This window comes from Scyliorhinus torazame, chromosome 5 (genome assembly GCF_047496885.1).
Source record: "Scyliorhinus torazame isolate Kashiwa2021f chromosome 5, sScyTor2.1, whole genome shotgun sequence".
Classification (NCBI taxonomy): domain Eukaryota; kingdom Metazoa; phylum Chordata; class Chondrichthyes; order Carcharhiniformes; family Scyliorhinidae; genus Scyliorhinus; species Scyliorhinus torazame.
Window position 1 is genome coordinate 74,003,311 of NC_092711.1, and position 12,766 is coordinate 74,016,076.

Genomic DNA, 12,766 nt, shown 5'->3' on the forward strand with positions numbered 1-12,766 from the left:
CTCTTTCTGCACTGTAAATTCTATGATTCTGTTGGATTTTCTCTCCCACAGTCTTGGCCCGGTGGGTCTGTCTGGTGGTATTTCCCTGGTACTGTCCATGTGTTTGGATGTTTGGGTATTTTAGGGAGCAGGTAGAACTTCCTTGGTTCTACCTGTTTTCTTTGGTTAATATGTCTGGAGTCTTTGAGTTCTTCCAGTCCGTCTCCAATTCTCCTTCCTGTCTCGGGTATATGGGTCTAGGTAGCTTGGTGTTGTGATTCGTGTTGTTTAGTTGTCTGTCTGTCTCCAGCAGGTATTGTTGTCTCTCGATAATGACTGTGCTGCTACCCTAGTCTTCTGGTCTTATGGACATATCCGTGTTGGATCCAAGCTCCCGGATTGTCTGTCTTTCTCTCCGGGTAAGATTCTGTTTGTCTCTTGTATTTCACTGTGACAGGGCAGAGACCTGATTGAAGGGATTCAAACATGGGAATTCTGGGAAAGATGGGCAAGGATTTGGGAGGGACAACATGTTCAAAGAGTTTGTGAGGAGAGGGAGGTTGAAGATGGGGCAGTAATTTGTAAGGATGACAGGGTCAAGGGTTTGTTTTATTGAGGGGGTGATGATGGCAGATTTGAAGGACAGAGGGACAGTACCTGAAGAGAGAGAAATGTTGACAATATCCATGGACACAGGGTAGTTGGCTGATCAGTAGCTCAGTGGGAATAGGGTTGATGGAGCAGGAGCTGGGTCTCATGGACAAGATGAGCTCTGAGATGGCATGAGGGGAGCTGGGAGAGAAACTAGAGAAAGATGAGGGTTCAGGGCTCGGGAAAGGATGAAATTTAGAGACAGTTTGGTCCGGTGGGCTCGTGGAAGGGAGGGAAGCAGCAGAGGCGGCTGATCGGATTTACTCAATCTCAGTCACAAAGAAGCTCCTCACACTTCTTGTTGGAGGTGAGGATGGAAGAGACGGGAGAGCGAGATTACTTCAAAAGGAACTAACTTGTGTCAGAGTAATTAAAAAGTTTCAGCACACTGCATATTTCACACAAATCTAATTTATTAGACTTTTAGCCAGAATATTAGCCCCTGTAAATGGGCTGGATTTTGTTATCAGCAGAAAGAGACCCAAATGAACATGGTTCAGTCCTGTCTGTGAGGAACAGCAAAATCCAATCACTGTCGTTATTTGTGGCCTCGTTGGTGTTTCAGCAGGAGGGATGAAGTGGTGAATCCCTTCCTACACTTGGAACAGGTGAACGGGCTCTCCCCAGTGTGAACTCGCTGGTGCTTCTGCAGGGCGGATGACTGAGTGAATCCCTTCCCACACCAGGAGCAGGCGAATGGCCTCTCCCCAGTGTGAATTCGCTGATGTGCAGTGAGGTGAGACGATTGTCTGAACCCAGTCCCACAATGAGAGCACCTAAACGGTCTCTTGTCAGTGTGAACACGTTGATGGCGCATCAGATCCCCAGAACGTTTATAACAATTCCCGCAGTCTGGACAATGAAATGGTCTCTCATCAGTGTGAATTCGCTGGTGATTCAGAAGTTCTGCTGACTGAGTGAATCCCTTCCCACACTCTGAGCAGGTGAATGGTCTCTCCCCAGTGTGAGTTCGCTGATGTACAGTGAGATGAGATGATCGTCTGAACCCATTCCCGCAGTGAGAGCACCTAAACTGTCTCTCGTCAGTGTGAACACGTTGATGTTGTAACAGTTCCCCAAAACGTTTACAGCACTTCTCGCAGTCTGGACATTGAAACGGTCTCTCCCCAGTGTGAATTCGCTGATGCTTCTGCAGGTCGGATGACTGAGTGAATCTCTTCCCACACTTGGTGCAGACGAATGGCCTCTCCACTGTGTGAGTTCGCTGATGTACAGTGAGGTTAGACGATCGTCTGAACCCAGTCCCACACTGAGAGCACCTGAATGGTCTCTCGTCAGTGTGAACACGTTGATGGCACATCAGATCCCCAGATCTTTTATAGCATTTCCCACAGTCTGGACATTGAAACGGTTTCTCATCAGTGTGAACTCGCTGGTGACTCAGCAAGTGGGCTGAAATAGTAAATCCTTTCCCACATGTGGAGCAGGTGAATGGTCTCTCCCTGGAGTGAAGTCGCTGGTGTGTGGACAGAGCGGATGGCTGAGTGAATCCCTTCCCACACGTGGAGCAGATGAATGGTCTCTCCCCAGTGTGACTGCGTCGATGAGTTTCCAGCTTGGATGGATAAGTGAATCCTTTCCCACAGTCCGCACATTTCCACGGTTTCTCCTCAGTGTGACTGCATTTGTGTCTTGTGAGGCCTGATGATCGACTGAATCCTCGTCCACACACACAACACGAGTATGGTTTCTCCCCACTGTGAACGGTGCTTTTTCCTTCCATGTTCAAAATCTCATGATATTCAGCAATGATAAATTGAGGACTCTGTCAGACCCTGATGTGATGCTTGGTTTGTGTTTCCGGATCTTGAAGTCTCACCTTCGAACACCCTGTGAAACTGATTGAAAACAGAAAACAGGGAGTGAGAGAGAACCCACAGAAACACAAAGGCAGGTTGTGAAATTGAGCTGAATGAATCTGGTCATTTGTGGGGCCGGCACTGGGAAAAGACACCATGAAAACTGCTGGATTGTTGTAAAAACCCAACTGGCCTCTTTGGGAGGAGAGAGGAAGAGGTGAAGAGGGATTTTGTATATCTACAAGACATATTAAGAGAGTAGTTGGCAAAGCAAATTCGACCTTGAGCTTCATAACTGACACAGAAACTATGCTTCCGGTGGCACAGTGATTAGCACTGCTGCCTCACAACGCCAAGGACTCGGGTTCAATTCTGGCCTTGATGATTGTCTGTGTGGAGTTTGCACTTTCTCCCCGTGTCTGCGTGGGTTTCCACCCGGTGCTCAGGATTCCTCCAACAGACCAAAAAATAATGATAATAATAATCACTTATTGTCACAAGTAGGCTTCAGTTAAGTTACTGTGAAAAGCCCCTAGTCGCCACATTCCGGCGCCTGTTCGGGGAGGCCGGTACGGGACTTGAACCCGCGCTGCTGGTCTTGTTCTGCATTACAAGCCATCTGTCTTAACCCACTGTGCTGTACCAGCCCCAAAGCCCCTAGTCGCCACATTCCGGCGCCTGTTTGGGGAGGCTGATAGGGGAGCAAGTTAGATGGATTGGCCTTGATAAATTGCCCCTTAGTATCCAGGGATGTGCAGGTTCGGTGGGGCTATGGGGTTACAGGGACAGGGTAGGGGTGTGGGCCTAGGCAGGGTGCCCTTTCAGTGAATCAGTACACACTTGATGGGCCGAATGGCCTCCTTCTGCACTGCAGGAATTCTATGGTTCTAATTCTATTCTATGAATCTTTATAAAGCTCTGGTCACCACTCTTCAGGAAGAATGTGAAGATTCTTGGAGAAGGCGCAGAGGAGATTTACCAGAATGGTTCCAGCAAAGGAGGTTGAGGGGAGATTTGATTCAGGGACACAAGATTATGCCAGGTTTCCATCGGGTGGACAAAGAAACACTGTTTCCATTCACTGATCGTACAAGCAGCCGGGACACAGATTTAAAGTTTGGGGTAAAATCTGGATTGAACGATATAAGATGCTGAGGGGTCTTGACAGGGTGGATGTGGAGAGGATGTTTCCTCTTGTGGGAGAATCTGGAACAAGGGGGTCACTGTTGGAAAGTGAGGGGTCACCCATTTCAGATGGGGATAAGGATTTTTTTTTCGCTCAAGGGTTGTAAAAGAGGGGGTGGCACAGTGGTTAGCGCTGCTGCATCACAGCACCAGGGACCCAGGTTCACGCCTGACCCTGGATGACTGTGTGGAGTTTGCACATTCTTCCCTTGTCTGTGTGGGTTTCTTCCGGGTGCTCCGGTTTCCTCACACAGTTCAAAGATTTGCAGGTTAGGTGCTAAATTGCCTCTTCATCTCCAAAGATGTGCACGTTGGGTGGGATTTGAGGATGGGGCAGGGTGGGATGGGGGGGGTTTCGGGGGTTGGTGCTGACTTGGGCTCCTTCTGCACTGTGGGGATTCTATGACTTAGATCTTGCGTCCTTAAAACGCAGCGGAAGTCGAGTCCTTGAATATTTTTAAGGCAGAGATGGATAGATTCTCGATAAGCAAGGGGGTGAAAGGTTATCGGGGTCGGCAGGAATATGGAGTTGAGGTTAAAATTATTGTATAATGGAGCAGGCTCGAGGAGCCGACTCCTAGTTTGTGTGTAAGGAGCAGGCTCGAGGGGCCGACTCCTAGTTTGTGTGTAAGGAGCAGGCTCGAGGGGCCGACTCCTAGTTTGTGTGTAAGGAGCAGGCTCGAGCAGCCGACTCCTAGTTTGTGTGTAAGGAGCAGGCTCGAGCAGCCGACTCCTAGTTTGTGTGTAAGGAGCAGGCTCGAGCAGCCGACTCCTAGTTTGTGTGTAAGGAGCAGGCTCAAGGGGCCGACTCCTAGTTTGTGCGTAAGGAGCAGGCTCGAGGGGCCGACTCCTAGTTTGTGTGTAAGGAGCAGGCTCGAGGGGCCGACTCCTAGTTTGTGTGTAAGGAGCAGGCTCGAGCAGCCGACTCCTAGTTTGTGTGTAAGGAGCAGGCTCGAGCAGCCGACTCCTAGTATGTATGTAAGGGGCAGGCTCGAGGGGCTGACTTTAGTTTGTGTGTAAGGAGCAGGCTCGAGGGGCCGACTCCTAGTTTGTGCGTAAGGAGCAGGCTCGAGGGGCCGACTCCTAGTTTGTGTAAGGAGCAGGCTCGAGGGGCCGACTCCTAGTTTGTGTGTAAGGAGCAGGCTCGAGGGGCCGACTCCTAGTTTGTGTGTAAGGAGCAGGCTCGAGGGGCTGACTCCTAGTTTGTGTGTAAGGAGCAGGCTTGAGGGGCCAGCTCCTAGTTTGTGTGTAAGGAGCAGGCTCGAGGGGCTGACTTTAGTTTGTGTGTAAGGAGCAGGCTCGAGGGGCCGACTCCTAGTTTGTGTGTAAGGAGCAGGCTCGAGGGGCCGACTCCTAGTTTGTGTGTAAGGAGCAGGCTCGAGGGGCCGACTCCTAGTTTGTGTGTAAGGAGCAGGCTCGAGGGGCCGACTCCTAGTTTGTGTGTAAGGGGCAGGCTCGAGGGGCTGACTCCTAGTTTGTGTGTAAGGAGCAGGCTTGAGGGGCCAGCTCCTAGTTTGTGTGTAAGGAGCAGGCTCGAGGGGCCGACTCCTAGTTTGTGTGTAAGGAGCAGGCTCGAGGGGCCGACTCCTAGTTTTTGTGTAAGGAGCAGGCTCGAGGGGCCAACTCCTAGTTTGTGTGTAAGGAGCAGGCTCGAGGGGCCGAGTGGCCTGCTCCTAGTTTGTGTGGAAGCATGCAGGTACAGCATGCGGTAAAGAAGGCAAGTGGTTTTTTGGCCTTCATAGCAAGAGGATTCGAGTCGAGGAGCAGAGATGTCTTGCTGCAATTATACAGGGCCTTGGTGAGGCCACACCTGGAATATTGTGTGCAGTATCAGTCCCCTTATCCGAGGAAAGATGATCTCACTAAAGAGAAAGAGCAGCAAAGTTTTGCGAGACTGATTCCTGGGATGTTGGGACTGACGCATGAGAGATTGAATCAGTTAGGATTGTATTCGCTGGAGTTCAGAAGAATGAGGAGGAATCTCATAGAAACCTATAGACTGTGGGCTGCACAATGGTTCAGTGGTTAGCACTGTTGCATCACGTCACCAAGGACCTAGGTTCGATCCCGGCCCCGGGTCACTGTCCGTGTAGAGTTTGCGCATTCTCCCTGTGTCTGTGTGGGTCCCACCCCCACAACCCAAAGATGTGCAGGGTAGGTAGACTGGCCATGCTAAAATTACCCCTTAATTGGGAAAAAAAAGAATTGGGCACTCTAAATTTATATTTAAAAAAAACCTATAACATTCTAACAGGGCGAGACAGATTAGATTCGGGAAGGATGTTCCCGATGGTGGGTGTGTCCAGAACCCGGGGTCACAGTCTGAGGATACGGGATAGCACGGGCAGCACAAGTGGCTAGCACTGTGGCTTCACAGCACCAAGGTCCCAGGTTCGATTCCCTCGGAGTCTGCACGTTCTCCCCGTGTCTGCGTGGGTTTCCTCCGGATGCTCCGCCTTCCTCCCACAGTCCAAAGATGTGCAGGTTAGGTGCATTGGCCATGATAAATTGCCTTAGTGACCAAAAAGGTTAGGAGGGGTTATTGGGTTATGGGGATAGGGTGGAAGTGAGGACTTAAGTGGATCGGAGCAGACTCGATGGGCCGAATGGCCTCCTTCTGCACTGTATGTTCTATGTTCTATGACAGACCATTTAGGACCGAGGTGAGGAGAAATGTCTTCACCCAGAGAGTGGTGAGCCTGTGGAATTCATCACCACAGGAAGAATTGAGACCAAAACCTTTCATGTTTTCAAGAAGCAGTTAGATACAGCACTGAGGGTGAAGGGGATCAAAGGATATGGGGGGAAAGCGGGATTAGGCTATTGAGCCTAATCAGCTCTGATCGTAATGAATGGTGGAGCAGGCTCGAAGGGCCAAATGGCCTCCTGCTGCTATTTTCTATGTTGCTCCGTATCTATGCATGTAAATGGTCCAGGAGGTATGAAGAAGAATGTTTTTACACAGCCAGTGGCAATGACGTGAACCTTGCTGCCTATGACGGAGTTTAGAAATAGACACCAATGAATGATTTTTTTAAAAATTAGATAGAAACCTGAGAGAAATAAAGCTGTTAGGATACAGGGATACAGCAGGAGAATGAGACTGACTGGATTGCTCCAGATAATAACAGTAATCTTTATTAGTCTCACAAGTATGAATGTTTGAGGTGAGGGACGCCGTCAGTGTCCCTGCTGATTTCACTGGTGGGAAGCGCACCCATCTCCAGCTCCTCAGAAACCGCGTTAAGGAACTGGAGCTGGAACTGGATGAACTTCGGATCATTCGGGAGGCAGAGGTGGTCATAGAAAGTAGCTTCAGGAATGTAGTTACTCCGAAGAATCAAGACGGTGACGGTGAGAGGGGCTGGGAGGAAGCAGTCAGTGCAGGGATCCTCTGTGGTCGTTCCCCTCAGTAACAAGTATACCGTTTTGGATACTGTTGAGGGGGACGACCTACAGGGGTAAGCCACGGTGAACGGATCTCCAGCACTGAGTCCGTCCCTGTAGCTCAGAAGGGAAGGAGGGAGAGCAGGAGAGCAATAGTTATTGGGGACTCGATAGTTAGAGGGGCAGATAGACGGTTCTGTGGCAGCGAAAGAGACTCACGGATGGTATGTTGCCTCCCGGGTGCCAGGGTCCATGACGCCTCGGGCCGTGTTTTCAAAATCCTTAAAGGGGAGGGGGAGCAGTCACAAGTCGTGGTACACATCAGTACCAACGACATAGGTAAGAGAAGGGACGGGGATTTAAACCAGGAACTAAGGGAGCTAGGGAGGAAGCTGAGAGCCAGGAAAAACCACATTGTCATCTCTGGTTTGTTGCCGGTGCCACGTGCTCGTGAGGTGAGGAACAGGGAGAGAGTGCAGATAAACACGTGGCTGCAGGGATGGTGTAGGAGGAAGGGTTTCAGGTACGTGGATAATTGGAAAACATTCTGGGGAAGGTGGGACCTGTACAGACAGGACGGTTTGCACCTAAACCAGAGGGGCACCAATATCCTGGGAGGGAAATTTGCTACGGCTCTTCGGGGGTGGGGGGGGGGTGGTGGGGGGTTTAAACTAATTTGTCAGTGGGCTGGGAAAACGAGTTGTAGTCCAGAAGCCAGTGTTGAGAGTAGTGAGGTCCTGAGGAGGGTATCAAGGTCGCAGGAGTGTACCGGCAGACAGAAAGATGGGTTGAGGTGTGTCTGCTTCAATGCAAGGAGCATCCGGAATAAGGTCGGTGAAATTGGAGCGTAGATTGGTACTTGGGACTACGATGTTGTGGCCATTTCGGAGACATGGTTAGAACACGGACAGGAATGGTTGTTGGAAGTTCCGGGGTATAGATGTTTCAGTAAGAGTAGGGAAGGTGGTAAAAGAGGTGGAGGAGTAGCATTGTTAATCAAGGATAGTTTAACGGCTGCAGAAAGGCAGTTTGAAGGGGATCTGCCTACTGAGGTAATATGGGTTGAAGTTAGAAATAGGAAAGGAGCGGTCACATTGTTGGGAGTTTTCTATAGGCCCCCAAATAGTAATAGATATGTGGAGGAAGAAATTGCAAAACAGATTATGGATAGGTGTGGAGGTCTCAGGGTAGTTGTCATGGGTGACTTTAACTTTCAAAATATTGATTGGAACCTCTATAAGTCGAACAGTTCGGATGGGGCAGTTTTTGTACAGTGTGGATAGGCCGACAAGAGGGGGGGGGGCACATTGGATTTGATACTGGGTAATGAACAGGGCCAAGTGTTAGATTTGTTTGTGGGAGAGCACTTTGGAGATAGTGACCACAATTCGGTGTCTTTCATTATTGCAATGGAGAGGGACGATAGGGCAAGGTTTATAATTGGGGGAGAGGTAATTATGATGCGATTAGGCAAGAATTAGGGAGCATAAGATGGGAACAGAAACTGTCAGGGAAAGGCACAAATGAAAAGTGGAGCTTGTTCAAGGAACAAATACTACGTGTCCTTGATAGGCATGTCCCTGTCAGGCAGGGTGAAAATGGCCGTGTGAGGGAACCATGGTTCACAAAAGAGGTTGGATGTCTTGTCAAGAGGAAAAAGGAAGAGTATGTAAGGATGAGAAAACAAGGTTTAGTAGGGTCGCTTGAGAGTTATAAGGTAGCAAGGAATGAGCTGAAAAAAGGGATTAAGAGAGCTAGGAGGGGGCATGAGAAGTCCTTGGCGGGTTGGATCAAGCAAAACCCCAAGGCATTTTACTCTTATGTGAGAAATAAAAGAATGACCAGGGTGACGGTAGGGCCTGTCAAGGACAGTAGTGGGAACTTGTGCATGGAGCCAGAAGAGATAGGAGGGGCGTTGAATTAATACTTTTCTTCAGTGTTCACAAAGGAGAGGGACCATGTTTTTGGGGATGAGTGTGTGATACAGGCGGGTAGGCTGGAGGAGGTAGATGTTCTGAGGAAGAATGTATTTACAATTTTGAAAAACCTGACGGTCGACAAGTCCCCTGGTCCAGATGGGATATATCCAAGGATTCTTTGGGAGGCAAGGGATGAGATTGCAGAGCCTTTGGCTTTGATCTTTGGGTCCTCACTGTCCACGGGGATAGTGCCAGAGACTGATGAATGTTGTTCCTCTGTTCAAGAAAGGGAATAGGAATGACCCTGGTAATTGTAGGCCAGTTAGTCTTACTTCGGTGGTCGGTAAGATAATGGAAAAGGTCCTGAAGGATAGGATTTTTAACCATTTGGAAAGATGCAGCTTAATCCGGGATAGTCAACACGGATTCATGTAGGGTAGGTCTTGCCTCACAAATTTGATTGAATTCTTTGAGGAGGTAACGAAGTGTGTAGATGAAGGTAGAGCAGTTGATGTTGTATACATGGATTTTAGTAAGGCGTTGATAAGGTTCCCCATGGTCGGCTCATGAAGAAAGGAAGGAGGTGTCGGATAGAGGGAAATTTGGCCAATTGGATAAGTAACTGGCTATCACGTAGAAGACACAGGGTGGTGGTGGATGGAAAATTTTCAGACTGGAGACCAGTTACCAGCGGTGTACCACAGGGATCAGTGCTGGGTCCTCTGCTATTTGTGATTTTTATCAATGACTTGGAGGAGGGGGCTGAAGGGTGGGTCAGTAAATTTGCTGATGACACCAAGATTGGTGGAGTAGTGGATGAGGTGGAGGGCTGTTGTCGGCTGCAAAGAGACATTAATAGGATGCAGAGCTGGGCCGAAAAATGGCAGATGGAGTTTAACCCTGATAAGTGCGAGGTGATTCATTTTGGTAGAAAAAATTTGAATGCGGATTACAGGGTCAATGGCACGGTTCTGAGGAATGTGGAGGAACAGAGAGATCTTGGGGTTCATGTCCACAGATCTCTGAAGGTTGTCACTCAAATGGATAGAGCAGTGAAGAAGGCTTATAGTGTGTTAACGTTTATTAAAGGGGGCTTGAGTTTAAGAGCCGCGGGGTTATGCTGCAACTATACATGATTGTGTGAGACCACATTTGGAGTATTGTGTGCAGTTCTGGTCACCTCATTATAGGAAGGATGTGGAAGCATTGGAAGGGGTGCAAAGGAGATTTACCAGAATGCTGCCTGGTTTGCAGAATATGTCTTATGAGGAAAGGTTGAGGGAGCTAGGGCTTTTCTCTTTGGAGTGGAGGAGGCTGAGAGGTGACTTAATGGAGGTTTATAAGATGATCAGGGGGACAGATAGAGTGGACGTTCAGAGACTATTTCCTCGGGTGGAGGTAGCTGTTACAACGGGTATAACTATAAGATTCAGGGTTGGAGATATAGGAGGGATTTCCGAAGTAGGTTCTTTACTCAGAGTGGTTCGGGGGTGGAATGGACTGCCTGCTGTGATAGTGGAGTCGGACACTTTAGGAACTTTCAAGCGGTTATTGGATAGGCAGATGGAGCACACCACAATGACAGGGAGTGGGATAGCTTGATCTTGGTTTTGGACAATGCTCGGCACAACATCGAGGGCTGAAGGGCCTGTTCTGTGCTGTACTGTTCTATGTTCTATTGTTACATTAACACTGCAATGAAGTTCCTGTGAAAAGCCCCTTGTCGCCACATTCCGGCACCTTTTGGGTAGACACAGGGAGAATTCAGAATGTCCAATTCACCTAGCAAGCACATCTTCCGGGACTTGTGGGAGGAAACCGGAGCACCCCGAGGAAACCCACGCAGACACGGGGAGAACGTGCAGACTCCACCCATTCAGTGACCCAAGCCGGGAAAGAAACCGGGTTCCCTGGCGCTGTGAAGCAATGGTGCTACCATGTCGATTAGAGAGCTGGCATGGACCGAATGCTTTTCTCTGTCCCACAATTACAGATTTTTTTGTGCAATCTAGTTTTGTAATTTAACCCCGGGGGGTTCAGATAAATCTGTGCTGCACTCCCTCCGAGGCCATTCTATCCTTCCTCAGGTTTGTTGTCCAGAACTGAACAGAGTTCTCCAGGTTTGGTCTAACCAGGGTTTGTGAATCTCGGGGCTTTTCTAATCACAGTGAGACCTGAAATCTTCACTCACAGACAGAACAGACAAACCTTTTACCTTCCACACCCAGATGCTGCTGATATTCAGTTTCTGATGAACCGAGTGACTCTGTCAGATCGCGATGTGACGTTTGGTTTGCATTTCCCGTCTGTTAAACCTCCAATTCCAGTATCCTGTAAATTTACAGAAACCTCACTGTCAGTTTAGGATAGAAATTCACAACATTCTCTCCTCGCCAACTTTGATTAAATGTATTTCTGGAGGTTTGATCACATGACCTGCCCCCATCCTCCAGCCATTAATCGGTCAACACATCCATCCTTGTGACACATCGCCTTCCTCGGCCAATTGGGAAGCAAAAGGACTCATTACCTCACAGGACAGTGTTTGACTGTCAGCCAAACAACCTTTATCCCATTTTCAATAATTTATATCCGCTTAAGAGAAATGTTCAAAAAAATATTTTTTACTCTCCTAATCATTTTCCAAAGATCCAAAAATATTTTCCACTGTCCTAATGATTTCCTAAGTATGAATCTCACCGAGACAGAAGGTAAAATTTGAATTCATTGCAAGTCTACTGATGACCATGAAACCATTGTCAATTGTTGTAAAGACACATCTGTTCACTCATGTCCTTCAGTGAAGGAAATCTTCTATCCTTACCTGGTCTGGCTGACACGATTCCAAACCACAGCAATGTGGTTGACTCTTTAAATGCCCTCCGAGATGGCCGAGCAAGCCACTCAGTTCAAGGGAAATTGGGGATGGGCAATAAATGTTGACCCAGCCAGTGACTTCCACAAATTATCAAAATAAAATTCGGGGGCAGCACAATGGGCTATCCCTGATGGCTCACGGCGCTGAGGACCCTCGGTTCGATCCCTGCTCTGGGTCACTGTCCTTGTGGAGTTTGCACATTCTCCCCGTGTTTATGTGGGTTTTGCCCCCACAACCCAAAGATGTGCCGGGTAGGTGGATTGGCCAGACAAAATTGCCCCTTAATTGGAAAAAATGAATTGGATACTCTAAATTTATGAAAAAAAATCAAAAAAATAAAATCCTGGAGACTCCAGTCAGTGAATCCGGGAGAGTTGGCATCCGGCTCGCAGCACATGTGCCCTGCGGCACCTTGTCCATTGTAAAGATGGCGGCCGGTAACCCAGGCCTGTTACCGCTCAGCCCTCAGTCTATAGAGAAAGTGCCAAAGCCCCAACATTCACCAGCTCTAAGGACACACCTTAGCTCCCTTTCCAATCTGAAAGCAGCCTGAGCTGGATTTATATTCACCTTAATTGAGCATTGCTGGGTGATAATCCTGTACTTCCTCACCTCACACCACTGTGACAGCACCTTCACTACACAGACTGCAGCAACTGACCAAACATCACCTTCCCAGTTATTCCTGAAGGCACCGCCTTCCCAACCTGGCCCCTTGCCTGAGGTGTGGTGATCCTCAGGGCACGTCACCGCCGGTCAGCTCTCTCTCCCGGGACCAGGCCCTGGTTCACAGCCGCCATCTTGGGGAAACAGAGCGCATGCGCTGGCGTCTTGGTGACGCAACAGGACCCTGAAGGCCCTGGGCGGGCCCTGAAGGTTTCTGTTCCCAGCCGGGTCCTAGTGCCCATTGAAGCTGGGCAACTCGAACCAATCATCATATTGAGATC

At 49.0% G+C, this 12,766-nt stretch overlaps 1 long non-coding RNA gene across 1 annotated transcript; it reads right to left on the reverse strand.

The window, feature by feature from the left end:
* Window positions 1-1,648: 1,648 nt before the first annotated feature.
* Window positions 1,649-12,553, reverse strand: LOC140418464 (uncharacterized). The gene is made up of 3 exons (XR_011945065.1): window positions 12,432-12,553; window positions 11,157-11,272; window positions 1,649-2,489 (listed from the first exon to the last, which is right to left on the reverse strand). It is a non-coding gene; the product is annotated as an uncharacterized lncRNA (long non-coding RNA).
* Window positions 12,554-12,766: the final 213 nt, after the last annotated feature.